The sequence below is a fragment of the Ambystoma mexicanum genome, chromosome 1q (genome assembly GCF_040938575.1).
Source record: "Ambystoma mexicanum isolate Mex_15411 chromosome 1q, UKY_AmexF1_1, whole genome shotgun sequence".
Classification (NCBI taxonomy): domain Eukaryota; kingdom Metazoa; phylum Chordata; class Amphibia; order Caudata; family Ambystomatidae; genus Ambystoma; species Ambystoma mexicanum.
In genome coordinates this window covers 813,456,805-813,471,005 of record NC_090922.1, presented here as the reverse complement: position 1 = coordinate 813,471,005, position 14,201 = coordinate 813,456,805, and positions in this window count along the sequence as shown.

The following is a 14,201-nucleotide window of genomic DNA, read 5'->3' as shown; positions in this document are numbered from 1 at the left end:
GTAGAAGCTAAGTGACGAGAGATGAAGTAGATATATATACACAGAAACACAAGGTAGATGAGACAACGTAGGAGCTTGCTAAAGTAGGAAATATAACGTGAGTATTGCAGCCATGTTGAGTGGACATAAGCATTGTATATTAGTAAGCAAGAAGCATCAAGGAGAAAGACCAAGGCGGCAGAGCTGACAGGCACAGATTTGTGCAAGAGCAAAGGGTATTTGCTTGGCTCAGGATCAATGATGCTACAGCAAGAAGCAACTGCAAGGCACAAAAGGAGTTGAAGTGGATAATCCATGTATATAGGACATAGTTATGTTAGATTAAGTAAAGGAGTGAATAATTATGGGTGCCAAGTATTGAACAATCATAGATGCAGAAAGCACATGCAAGACCGAGCAACCAAGTCTCCGGAAGCCACGTGGAGTAATAGAACCCAGTATAATTGAATAAAATATTGTTAAATAAAAGGACAGAATGGTTATTTTGGCCTGATATCATGTATTTGGTAATCCCATTCAGCACTTGGAATGCTACTGGTGCTATTGCACAGAGGAGTGGGAGGTCTAGATGGCTGCTAGGGTGTTAGCGAAGTATCAGTTGTACCCAGTAGGTCTATAGATGAGTAATAAATGAGTAATACATTGTAGGTGTGCAAGGGGTTGATGAGGAATTTTACTAGGAGATTCACAGTCTGTGTTGCATACCTGTGCCTCGGAGTGTGAGATAGATACGTGGGGTTTGTAGAGGACGGCAATCCCACCTGCTCTGCTATCTCTGTTGTGAGTGATCAGTGTGTAGTTAATGGGTGAACATCTCATGTACGATGGGTCGGAAGTTGTCAGACAACCAGGTTTGTGTGATGAACAGGATCTCTGGATTTTCAGATGAGATGAAGTCGTAAATATTGCGTCTGTTTTTGGTGACCAATCTGGCATTGATCAAAAAGCATGGAGTGTGAAGGAGGAGTGGGGTAGTTGATGCCTGCGGATGCAGGAGGGGAGTTGGATAGGGAGAGTAATGGGGATTCTACAGTGGAGGTGGGGGAGCTGGAGGGAGTAGTGGTGTCAGTGGAGGTGCCGGAACTGTGGACAAGGAGAAGGTGGGGAGTGGTAGATGGAGTATATGTTCGTGAGGGGTTGGTTGTATCTTTTGTTATGAAGGGGGATGGAGGCTCTGAGCAGTCTTAGCATCTGTGGAAAGAGTATTTGTGATGTGTGGGATTTGGAGGGGGTGTCTGGTGTGGTGGTGAGGAGAGGAGTGAGAGTGTGAGAGGGGGCTGTAGAGGTGTGCTCGGGGGAGTGTTGGTGAGGGGGGATGGCGGGGGGATGGTGGAAGGGGTCCTTGAGCAGGAAAGTCAGAGAGGGAAGTTGGAACGATATGAGGTGTTTGAGGTTATGCCTTTGGCAGGTTGCAGATTTCCCTGCGGGTGAGGAGGTGGGAGCGAGATGTTCATGTCGGGGGTATTCTGGATTTGTTGAAGAGGGACTTGATTGAAAACGGGGAAAGGGGGGGTGATATGGTTGGGTGGGTGAGGATTTTGGAATGGTTTGGAGGAGGCACATAAGTAGAGGTGTGCAGAGATTAGATGTCATGAATGTGTTGAATTCTGTGTTTGAAAGGGTTCTTGGGTGTCTGAGATGAGTGCAAGATGGTCAGAGGTTCTGCAGAGGCGGGGGTGTTGGCAAGAGATGCCCGGGTGAAACTTGGGGATGGGAAGGCTGGGGTGGAAGGGTGTCTGATGGGCATTGGGGTGTCCGGGGGTAAAGAAGCAGTTGGGGGTGGTTGAAGGAGGGGAGGGGTGTGGAGGGGAGGATTCCCCTTGAGGGCAGAATGTGGGGTGCGAGTGAGGGGAGAAGGTGGGCACGGAGGTTGGCTGGTCTTCTGGTGCGCCACAGTGCCCCTCTCGTCTGTGAGTTGGTCAGCATGATATAAATAACTTTTGCGACTGTTCAACTAAAAATGTTCAGCGAGAAGCAATCGCGTGGTTATATTCAGGTATTCAGCTAGATTTAATGCAGGGCTATACTCAAGGCATTCAGGTAACATCAGTACCAGCTACACTCAGATTATTCAGCTAGATGCAATACAGGATATACTCCAAATAATCAGCTAAAATGCAATACAGGATAAACTCAGGATTATCAGGTAAAAGCGGTACAAGCTACACTCCAAATATTCAGCTAGATGCAATACAGTCTACACTCCAAATAAACAGCTAAAATGCAATACAGGATTAAACTAAGGATAATCAGGTAAAAGTGGTACACGCTACTCTCCAAATATTCAGCTAGGTGTAATACAGGTTACACTCCAAATAATCAGATAGAATGCAATACAGGATAAACTCAGGATAATCAGGTAAAAGTGGTATGAGTTACACTCCGAATATTCAGCTAGATGTAATACAAGCTACACTCCAAATATTCAGCTAGATGCAATACAGGCTACAGTTCAAATATTCATCTGGAATGCAATACACGCTATACACCAAATAATCAGCTAAATGCAATACATGATAAGCTCAGGATAATCAGGTAAAAGTGAAAATAAGCTACACTCCAAATATTCAGATAGAATTCAATACAGCTTATACTCCAAATATTCAGCTAGAATTCAATACAGGATATACTCAGAATATTCAGCTAGATGCAATACTCAAGATGTATGCCTAAATGCAATACAGGCTATGCACAAAATATTGATTTAAATGCAATGTAGGATATCTTCAAATATATTCAGCTGAAAACAATAGAGCAATACAGGGCTATCCTTAGATTATTCAACTACATGTTTAGTACAGGGCTGTAGGCAATGTACCGACCTAACTTCAATACAAGATGTGACCAAATATACAGCTAAATGAAGATAGCATGAGGGAGATCCATTAAGATAGGTTGCTATGCAAAACGATGGTCAACACTCACCTATCTATTGCATCGGACAGCTTGTTAGGCTCCGCAGGGGCTCTCACAGGAGAGCCAGGCAAACTGGTGGGGAAGCAGCCCAAGGGAACTGCCCTTTGCGTTAGGCCCTTTGCTGGTTGGCCGGGCAAAGCTGTCCTGGGAGATACCCGGAAAAGTGGGGTTCCAACCATACGGGTTAGCCACTGGCCAATCAGACCAGTCTGGGTGTCTGGTGGGAGGGGGAGGCGGAGCTCTGGTACAAGCATATGCTTAGTTGTTTATCCAGTGTATTTTCCAAATGCCACATTTTCTGATGGCCGAGCACATTTATGTTTTGCAGCAGAGTGATAATATCCATGGCTAAAGCTGTAGACCCTGATTTCTGGCCCGCTAGTCTGGGTCGCTTTCCTACACCTGCCTCATTGGTCAAAAACCTAGGCATCAAGATTATGGGCCTCATTACGAGTTGGGCGGCAGCCTTGCCGGTAAAACCGGCAGGCTACTGCCAAACTTGCACATTTTTCCGGCCCCTGGCAATGGGGAAATACAGGGCCATTACAACCCTGTTGGACCCTGTATTTCCCCATTGCCAGGGGCCGGAAACTTTGACACCCCATTCCCATTTGAGCCCCATAGGGCTCAATGGGAATGGTGAAGTTGCATGCACCGGCACCATACAGAATGATGCCGGTGCATCCGACATGCTATGCTCACGGGTGCCGCTCTGTCTGCCAAGTCAGACCTGGTGTGCAGAAAAGCACCCGTGAGCACAACTCATAGTTTGCCGGTCCTGGAACTATGGTACCGGCAAGCTTACCGGTACTGTAGTTCTCGGACCGGCAAACTTATAATGAGGCCCGATGCCTCCTTTATGCATGTTGGATCAGGTGGCAGCCACTTGCCAAACGGGTCATTTCAAACTGGAGACACTACGCAAGGTTTTGCCTTTTATTCCTGTTAAATTTCAGGCCCCAGTTGTATTTTGTATGGTAATCAGTGGAATTGATTATTGTAATGCGCTTTACTAATGCGCTTTACTTGGCTGCACCGCACTATCTGCTCCACCATCTCCAGCTGCTGCAAAACATGGCTGCTAGAACGGTTCTTTGCCCCCCATACAGTGCCCATATGAATCCCATTCTTAGGCAGCTTCACTGGCTCCCAGTTGAGTAACGTGTGAGGTTTAAGTCTCTGTGCTTGGTACACAGAGCCTTCTACAAAAAAAAGACAATATCTTCAGGTGAAGTTTTGCCCTACTTTTATTTTTCTGCACGGTAGTTTTTTGTTTCTGTATGTTCTCTTCCCTCTCCCCCAAAACCCCTTACCAGCCCTTTGGCATGCACTTGCACTATCTGAAACAGTGTTGACCATGTACGGTAGTTTATGGATTGTATGTTCTTCTCCCTCTCTCCCTGCCCCTTTCTCTCCTTCCTTATTGTCATGCACTTGCACTAGTAGTAACGGCGTCAGGCCTAGTTTTTATTCCCTTGTTCCCCTCCTGCCTTGAAGTGTTTTGAAGCACTTCACTAGTGTATACACGCTTTACAAACAAATAATTACTATGTGCTCCCGAGAGCACTGTTCTCCCAGTCTCCTTTGACTATCTCAGTTTCTAGGTGTAGGCTCAAATGAACACAGTGGTTTTGAGGGTTTTGCGGAAGGCGGAGAGTGCAATTTACCCAGAAAATATGACAGTATAAAACCATTTCCTTGCTTGCTGTGCCCATATATTACCATGTAAGTACAAAAGAGGCTAAGTTACCTAGAATTATCCAGACGTGGACCCTTTGCTCACTGTGCTCACAGAGGCACAGCTCCATCTCACTGATGAGGCCCGAGTAGGCCAAAACACGTGTCTGGGGTTTCTGTTTTTAGTCTTGTTCAAAGGAGGATTGCCTAGCATTTCGATGCTGGACTGCTCAAGTGGGTGGGACAAAGACTCATATGCAAATGGATATTCCTCCTTTGTGAAAGGTACACTGAGCTAAAACATGTGGCTGCGGACTCTGAGTGGGTACATTCCCACAGAACAAGTTATCATGCCATGTTCTTTCTTGCAGAGGGGCACCCTGACCTCTTTTTGAATATTACCATATAAGAACATGCTCCTGTTGGCTTTGCTAGTTAGAAATGTCATGCCAGAGGTAGAAAATATAACCACACTGCAACAGCAACATGGGCCATTCTAGCCACATAACAACACATATCATGTTTGCTATAACTTTGATGTCCAGAAAGATGCCATGGAAGAATCAGACAATGTAACCAGACTGGTTACAGCAACATGGGCCAGTCTAGCTACATAACAACATGTATCATGTTTGCTTTAACTGTGATGCCCAGTAAAAATGCAATGCCACAGTAAGAAAATGTAACCAGACTGACTGCAGAAATGTAGGCAGCACCAGCCACATTACAACTCTTATCATATTTGCTCTAACCATGATTCCCAGTATAAAATGCCATGCCATGGGCAGAAAATGTAACCTGGCTTGCTGCAGCAATTTGGGCCAGTACAGCCACACAGTAACACTTATTATGTTTGCTTTTACCTTGATGCCCAGTACAAATGCCATGACAGAGTCAGAACATATAACCAGACTGGCTGCAGCAATGTTATCCAGACAAGCCACATAATGAAATGTATCATGTTTGCTTTAACCTTAATTCCCAGAAGAAAATGGCATCTCAGAAGCATAAAACATAACCAGACTCGCTGCAGCAATGCAGTCCAATTTAGCCATGTAACAAAACTTATCATGCTGGTTTTAAACTTGATGCCCAGTATAAAGTGCCATGCCAAAATCATACAATATAACCAGACTGGCTTGAGCAATGTAGGCCAGTCAAGCCATATTATAAAACTTGCCATGTTTGCTATAAGCATGATGCCCAGTAAAATAAATGCCATGCCAGAGTCAGAAAATGTAACCAGACTGGCTGAAGAGTCCAGTCTAGAAATATAGCAACACTTATCATGGTTGTTTTAACTTTGATTCCTAGTAAAAGTGCCATGCCAGAACATATAACCAGACTAGCTGCAGCAATGTTATCCAGACAAGCCACATAATGAAACTTATCATGTTTCCTTTAACCTTAATTCCCAGAAGAAAAGGCATCTCAGAAGCATGAAACATAACCAGACTTGCTGCATCAATTCTGTCCAGTCCAGCCATGCAGCAACACTTATCATGTTTGCTTTAACATTGATACCCAGTGAAAATGCACTGCCAAGTCAGAGGCCCACACACGTCTCTGGTGTGGGGTTGTGGGATGAGCGGTGCATTTTTCACACAACCAACCAAACACATTCATTCAGCATATAAATACACTCACAACATTCATAACTCTTTCATTCATGCACTGATAACGTACTCCCTCATTCGCACGAGCACCCACACCATACACACTCCTTTATTCCCACGTGCACCGAAAGATACAGTAATTCCTGCACACGCAGCCATACACGTTTTCTTTCTTACCTGCGGCCCTGGTCCAAAATCTGGTCTGCTGCCATCAGGAGGACATGATCCCACAATGGCTCTCCAGCTACCAAGCAAGATGAACATTAACCGGGAAGCAGAGAGCGCTCTCTGGTTTCTGCACATGCACACAGGAGCCGGAGCTCCCGCTTGGGTACACCCAGCAGCTATGAATGGGTAGGTAAGTACAGGAGCACCCTCACGCACATTCAGAGCTGTTGTGCCACTGCCTGCATTCCCAATTGGCAAAGCAAGACTAGGGAAGGGAAACACCCGAAGCCGTGCATGGCCCATTGGACATGTATGCTGGACATGTATACTGGGATACGAACTATCAAAAGAAAACCGCATTTCCCTTTGAAAGTTCAAGCCAGCCCTGGAACGATCCCTCTGATGCTTGTTGCCGCTGAGGGCCTGGTTAGTGTTTTCCGAAGCCCTGTCATCCATTTTGGATAAGTCGCACCTCCAGCAATGAAGCATCCAGAGAACAAAAGTACAGTAAGTACCAACAAACATGTAATATCTAATCAAGTAAGACTTTGTTAAACTGAAAGGACAGATCATTTAAAACACTAACAACTGACCCCTGTAAGGAAATGTTCAGTCCACGGATACTTTGGGACAAAGAGGCGCTCTGCATGTAAAAGGATCGCAGAAGTCAACATTGTTCACGAATGTGCCATTAAGGTATAAAGTAGGGTCTTAAATGTCACCAAGGCCCATATAACAGGTCCAGGGGTCTGTTAGATACCTTATTGTCTGCTTGCAGGAACTCGACAGTATCAAGCCGAGTTTCTGGGCACTTTCCGGTCCATCAATTCTGTTTTATGCTGGTCCAGTTAGTTTGATGGGATTCAGTAACATGGTGCTTTTCAATAAGTGGCAATAGCTCAAAGAAGCTTAAGACAAGAGGCGATATTCAGCTCAACACAGTTCAAAGGTTCAACTGGGTCTCTATTAGTTAAACTAGCGACTTAACTTCATCAGTGACTTGGCAAAGACGCAATGCAATTCAGCGAGCTGTAATGGCTCAAGGCTCAACAAAGTTTGGGATAGGCAGCCAATGTCTGGACCAACGCATCTCGCAGGTGCTCAACGCGGTTCAGCGTGTAGGGTATCAAAGGCAGCTCTGTTTGGTCTCTGCAGCAGCTTAAAGGCATTCAGGGTGCTGCAGCAGCCCAAATTGGCAGAGAGAGCACAAGGCAGCACCTTCTCAATTAAGGTGGAGTCTTTGCTTCCTCCCCTAGTCATTTTGCCACAGGGGATTGGTCCATTCCAAGTCTTCTGTAAGGTTTATGTTGTAACAAGGGTTATTGCTTGGGATGTCAACTTTCAAAGTATCTGCAAGCATTTAGGGGGGTTCCCAGGTAGAATGTGAGACCTGGGTATATGCAATATGGTTGGACCTTTCTCCTGTCTACAGATCCTTTTCCTAGCTACATTATACTTCCCCCATCTCCGGCCTTCCTGAGATCAAAAGCACTCCAGTAATTCTCTTCCTGCTGTTATTTACCCATTTTGTTGTGAGATCTCTAGGAAGCTCCCAGCCCTACGTTTTCCCTGCAGGAGGCATGGATTCCTCTCCCAGGAAGGTCTTAACGCTTCCCAGCAGAGAACAAGGAGCTCTGTGGGCAGGTCCACTATCTGTCGGGTGGGCCTCCCAAGGCCAGACACAAAACTCAGATGGCTCTGCTGCTGCAAGGTCCATGGGAAACCAGTTGATAATGAAATTAAATCACATCGGGTATTGGCTGTTTTAACTGTATCTCATCTTATGCCACCATATGAAACTAGATCATCGTTTTATATTTGTTTTTAACCTAAGTTCTGAAACCAGGCAGTAAGGTTATGCAGTTACATATTGTTTGACTCCTGGGTGCCCATTGTTAAATGTAGTCCATTGTTGTTGGAGTTAATGTGCTTCCCGCAGGCTAGTTAAGGATTGCACATGTCACTCTGTAGCTGCCATTTTGTTAAATCACATTGCTACTGCTGAAGTGTCAGTAGTTAGGGCCCAGTAAAGTACACACGTGTCAAAGATACTTCTTATCATGTAACATTTGGAAAGTGAGGCGTACCCCCCCCCCTTGCATGGCTTTACTCATCTGAGAGGTTTGTGGTCAGTCTGGACACTAAAGTGAGACCCGCACATTTAGGGTTTCATCTTGCTTACAGACCACACCACTGCCAAGGCTTCTTTTGCAATTGTGGTCCATGTCCTTTCTCTTTTTGTCATGCATGTGTGAACTATACTTTTTACCATTAAGCATTTGGAAAGTGAGGTCTGTTCAGCGTCATCATTTTGCATGTCAGAAACCAAAAAAAGCACGCGATTACACACCCTTGAAGATGGCATTCTGTTACAAAAGGTTTTTGTAAAGTCTGTGAACTAATCTGAAGAAAGCTTTGGTGGTGATTTTTGACTGTTCACTGCACCACCCATCCTCTCTCAACACATACATCTGCATAGAGAATCTTGAAAGCTTTACTCTTTACTCGCTAATCACTACGCCTCTTTCCCTTCTTCTTCGCCCTTGTTTCCCTCACTCCTTTCTTTCTCATGTCCCTTCTTTCACTCACACCTCAGTGGCCCTCAATGTATCACTCCTCATACACTCTCTTTCCAACGCCTATACAAGACCCTTTGCCAATGCTTGTTTAGCTTTTATATAGCACTTTATAGGGTATTCACCTTTTTATATACTCACAATTTTAACAATTAAGTTGAATGAGGTAGCCATAAATACATTGATCTGCCCAGGATCACACAAGTATTGTAACCCCAGCTCTCCTGTTTTCAAATTCTACATCTACCTCTACAACAGTTGGACATACATTTGAATTGCCAAATTAGGTTAATTTACACAGGCTCCCACCCAAATATGTATTGTACATTGGGAAGAAATGATTGGCATAACTTTGATTGTTTTACCTGGGGACAATCTGCATCATATCTTTCCAAGACTCACAACCCACACATAAGGAGGAGGCATTAGAACAAGAGATAATGCATACCTTCCAAAGTCAATGCAGTAACATATATGGATTAAAAATGCTTAGAAATGCATGTGTGCTAATCTGCAAAGTAGAATATCGAATGCAAGGAAATACACTGTCAATGAAGATTTGAGAAGGTGATAATCTTGATGAAATACAACATACTTTTGCATAGTAATAAACAGTTGTATCTGAAAAGAAAAGAAGGCCATTCATGCCAACATATGCGATCCCAAGTTGATAAAAAAATCAACAAATGATTGGCAAGCTGAAGGGAGAAAGTACAGCAGCTCAAGAGCCCCGGTTGGATCAGCCAGCAAAATAAACATAAACAAATGCTCACTAGAAATCAATACCCCGTTTAGAGAGCCAGGGGCAAAGTAATCCACCTGACCCCCTCTCAGCAGCCCTAATGAGAGTAAAGGAGGAGAGGACAGGCAGAGAGAAATTAGTGCGTTAGAATTAAAAGTCAGGTTGTAAATCACACCTACATTTTATGAAAAGGACAAAAATGTGACACCGGGCCATGCTACATCCTACAGAATTGGTGATTGGCTAACCTAATTCCCTTTGATAAATGAAAACCACTTATCTTATGCATATAGCAGGGGCTAGTAGAATTATGAATTTATGAGACATAATTGGGCTTTGTCAAAAAGTGGCCAAGAGAACAAAGAATAGGAATAAAGGCAAACAGACAGATGGTGCTCCCTTCCCTTGAACAAATTATGCCAGGGGGCGGAGAGAGGAATGGTAAACTGTCCTATCCGAGCGGTAGGGGTAATTACAGAGTACTCCCCCTAGATTGTAAAGTGAGTGATGCCATTTTTGCTATATAAGGGGGAATGTACTAACACACAGACAAATCCATGGAGACAGGAGAAGGAGGACGGAGAGAAGGCGGCTGATCCCAAACCAAGGCAGAGTGCAGTGATCAGACCCCTCGCCTAGCTGTCCAGAGTGTCCTGAGATCCAGATGGTTTTCCCGAATCCCAAACGAAGGCTTACTTTGTAAGTAAATAAATAACCCCCGCACTAAATTGCATAAGCCCTTCCTTTTTGTAGTATTGCACCCAGTTTTCTCCCATTGAAAACCACATTGAAAACCACAACTTGCCAGTGTAATTTAGTCACCTTCCCATAAAAGAGTCTGTGTTTAGCCTGTGTATGTTAGCATATTCCTTTTGGCAAATCTCTTTGTGCCTGTGTAAACCCTTAGCATATTTTTAAGTAAATCAATTAATTCCCCCATTGAAATTCGCGGTACAAAATGGTTGAAAATCGCAATTAACCACCTTGTCCATGGTGTCTTTCTTTAATCATTATAGTCGTTAAAGTATTTGCTCAAAAGAATGTGTTTCCTTGTAACTGAAAACTGAATTTGTCTGTGTCGTGTGTGCGTTACCCAAACAAATTCCCGTTTGCATCTGTCCTATTAAACCCCAAACTGTGATTCCACTGAGAGCAATCCCTTTTGCCTATAAGTCTGTTAAGTGCCCCTGTCCTTTTCATTGAAAACTGATTTTCCTATTATAAGCAAAACCCCTTCCCTGAGCTGCCTGTCATTGTGAACCGCAGTGTAAAACGAATTTCCATTTGCCACTGTATTTTTCCCTTTTGTATTTGCTTTCACCCAAAACCGATTTTCTATTTTATTTCTACTTTGCCCTGCTGTGCTGATTAGTGTTCCCTAAGCTTCCCTATCTCAAGTGTAAGAAATATGTATTTCCTCTCATCCTGTTCCCTAGCTGTTGTGAGTTATAAGCAAAATGCCATTCTGCCAGGTTTTCACTTTCTTTGCTGGCGTCACATTTTGGGGTGGTGGGCTTTCCCCCAAGTACGATTTTTTCTCCCTGTTCCTAATCCTTGCCACTGCCTTCCATTCAGAGGAATCATGTTAGCTGATGTTTGGGGGTGAGTGTTGCAGGGGGGAGTGCTAAACCATTGGTGTTATCTCTTTATCAAATTGTTCTTTTTCTGTGTGGCCATTAAAGACTGCGTGAATTGTAATAGGATATCTTAACCTAATTGTTTTGTAGAGATTAGTGCATTTTGTGTTGCCACAACATTGGTGACTGTGAACATTTTTGATTTTTGATTTTCCTTTTCCATTAAACAATGAATTAATAAATATCTTCTTGATCCACACCGGCCTGATTCCTGGTCCATTGGGACACGGGGGGTGGGGGATCGTGTGGAGGTTGGGTGCGAGACGAGTTGGAAACCTGCTCAAAAAGAACCTGTGGTTTATTAAAAAGCGCTTTATTGTACGCCATAGTCATTGTCAGGGAAGGAGTCCCTGGTTTGAGTGTGCTGTGTAATAAAACCGTGATAAGAATATGGGAGGCACAGTTTATTTGCAGGTTTATTTGCAGGTTGAGACACACAGATAAGTTGACTCCTCCAGCAGATATTGCTGCTGCAGATGTCTTTTTTGGGATTGAGGGTGATAAGGGTGATACTAAGTGGTAAAGAGAAATGGAGCCAGTTCCACAGGGGTCAGGGGGAAAGCTAGTACCACAGGGGTCAGTGAGGGGTCAAGGAGGGCCTGGGAGTTCCTCCAAAAGTACAAGGAGAGCAGGAAAAAGCCCCTCCTTTGGCACCATCTTCTTGGTCCTTGGGTCCATTTATGGTGCCTGATGCGGTTTTGGCACCAAATGCTGAATCTGTGGATGGCACCTTGTACCAGTGGTCAAAGACTGCTAGGATGGGTAGGCTCCCCATTACTCATTCACTGGTTACAATGGGCTTCATGAGCCACCCGCAGCACTGGCTAGGGATGTGTGTGACATGTGCCACCCACTTAAACCCGATGCCAGTGGTGGAGATGAGATTGCAAAAGCGACTGTCCAAATGGACAAAAGAGAATATTGATGCCGTCACCGGAAGCAGAGACTTGTCCCAGCAGTGATCAGGTCCTGCCCATGGAGTGATGGATTGGTATCTACTCTCACAAGGGAAATGCCAATCCAAGGCACCGTTCCAGGAAAAGTGGGAGACATGGTTAATGTCTTGAAGGGCAATTTAATTGACAACATTGCCTGGAAGATCTGATCTTTGTTCTTGTGTTCTTCAGCTGGGGAAAATGTGGGCATGAGGTGGCAATGGGCATTACACAGCATCATTTTGAGAAGCACCACTCTAAGAGCATTTAAAAAGGTTTTGCTGTGATGGCATGGCAGAGGGCAACTTCATTTGTAGGGGAAAGGTTTCATTCATGTTGTTTTTGTTTTCATCTTCGCTTCCTCAAATATACAAATTAACCAAAAAAATACAAATGGCCAAAATTGCAACCAATAAATACCCAAAACAATGACAGGTTAACCTTAGTTCAATTTAGCTTGGTGTAATGGGCTGGGTGTTGAAGATTAAATATTCAATCGAATCTTGAAATTTGAAAAGCAGAAGCTTTTCATCAGGATTCAGGATGGAATTCATTGCAATTCGATTGAAATCATATTAGTCTCTCTATGGGCCTCATTTCGAGTGTGGCAGTAAGCCTGCCACTGATACCGCTGACTTGCCGCCAGACTCGAAAATAATTACTGGCGCCTGACTTCCCGGTAACACCGGGGTATTACAACCCCAGTGGCCGGGAAGTCAGGGGCCAGTAATTTTGTAAGTCCCCATTCCCATAGGACTCCATGGGAATGGGGACCACCGAAGCACCGGCACTGTGTGCAACAGTGCCAGTGCTTCGGTGAAAGTCTGCGGGCGGGTGCCTTTCCGCCTGCCAAGTCTGACTCCGGCGAGCGGGATGGCACCCACCCGCAGTCTCGTAGTGTGCCGGTCCGGTGACAACAGTGCCGGTATGCTTACCAGCACACTTGTAATGAGGCACTTTATTCTTTTTTGATAAGCAGTGGACCATTAGCTTGTGTAGGGAGAGAGCCTCTAAATAGGGGCAATTCTCTTTCCTAACACAACAAACACTCATAAATCAGGATGCTTGAAAGTGTACCCTGTGGCAACAGTGCATTTTACCCTACAGACATTTGGTAATGATGTTTTACAACAAGTCCAGGGATGTACGTTGTCGGTCACCAGGGGTCTTACCCTTAATTTTTTTTTTAAAGGTGTTATTTTTCTTTTTTTAAATGGAACCTTCTGGTCTGTGGCCAGCACCATGTCGCTCATTGTTTCTGGAGTGGCTGGCATTCTCGCTCAGGCATCTTAAATATAACAGGGGGTTCCACAAGTGTAACACTTTCAGTATTGACCCTAAATAAGACAAAATAGGAATAACACATAATTTGTCTTTCTGTAATTCTATACAATTGCTAATTCTTTAATACACAGTTATGAACCCTCCCAATGGTATGCCTTTTGCCAACATCTGAAGCCTGAAAAGTAGATCCACGCATGCTTGACATGTGGTCAACTTTGCACCACACCTGCAGATGAACTAGCCAGCTGTTAAATCTCAGTTACCAGTTTAATGGTATTCAATACAGAGGGTAATTTTATTTCTGACTTTGAGAACATTTGAGAACATTTTGTAATTGCTCATTTTACTGTAGCCAGTAATATACCTTTAACCGGTAAGATAGCTCAGTGGGTTGAGCACTTGCTGCTGCAATGTGTGTGTGATCTGCAGGTTTGAAACCCGGCAAGGCCAACTCATCCCTCTGAGGTCGATAAATTAGTGCCAACACAGGTTGGGAGATATTGTATGTATATTTATTCTAAATAAAGCACTTAAGCGTAAGTGCTTTATAATAACACACCATGATCATTTGGCCATGGACGTCAGCTTGCATTCACAGTAATTTGGTCATATGGGCCTATACACATTGATATTAATGATACATATGGTAA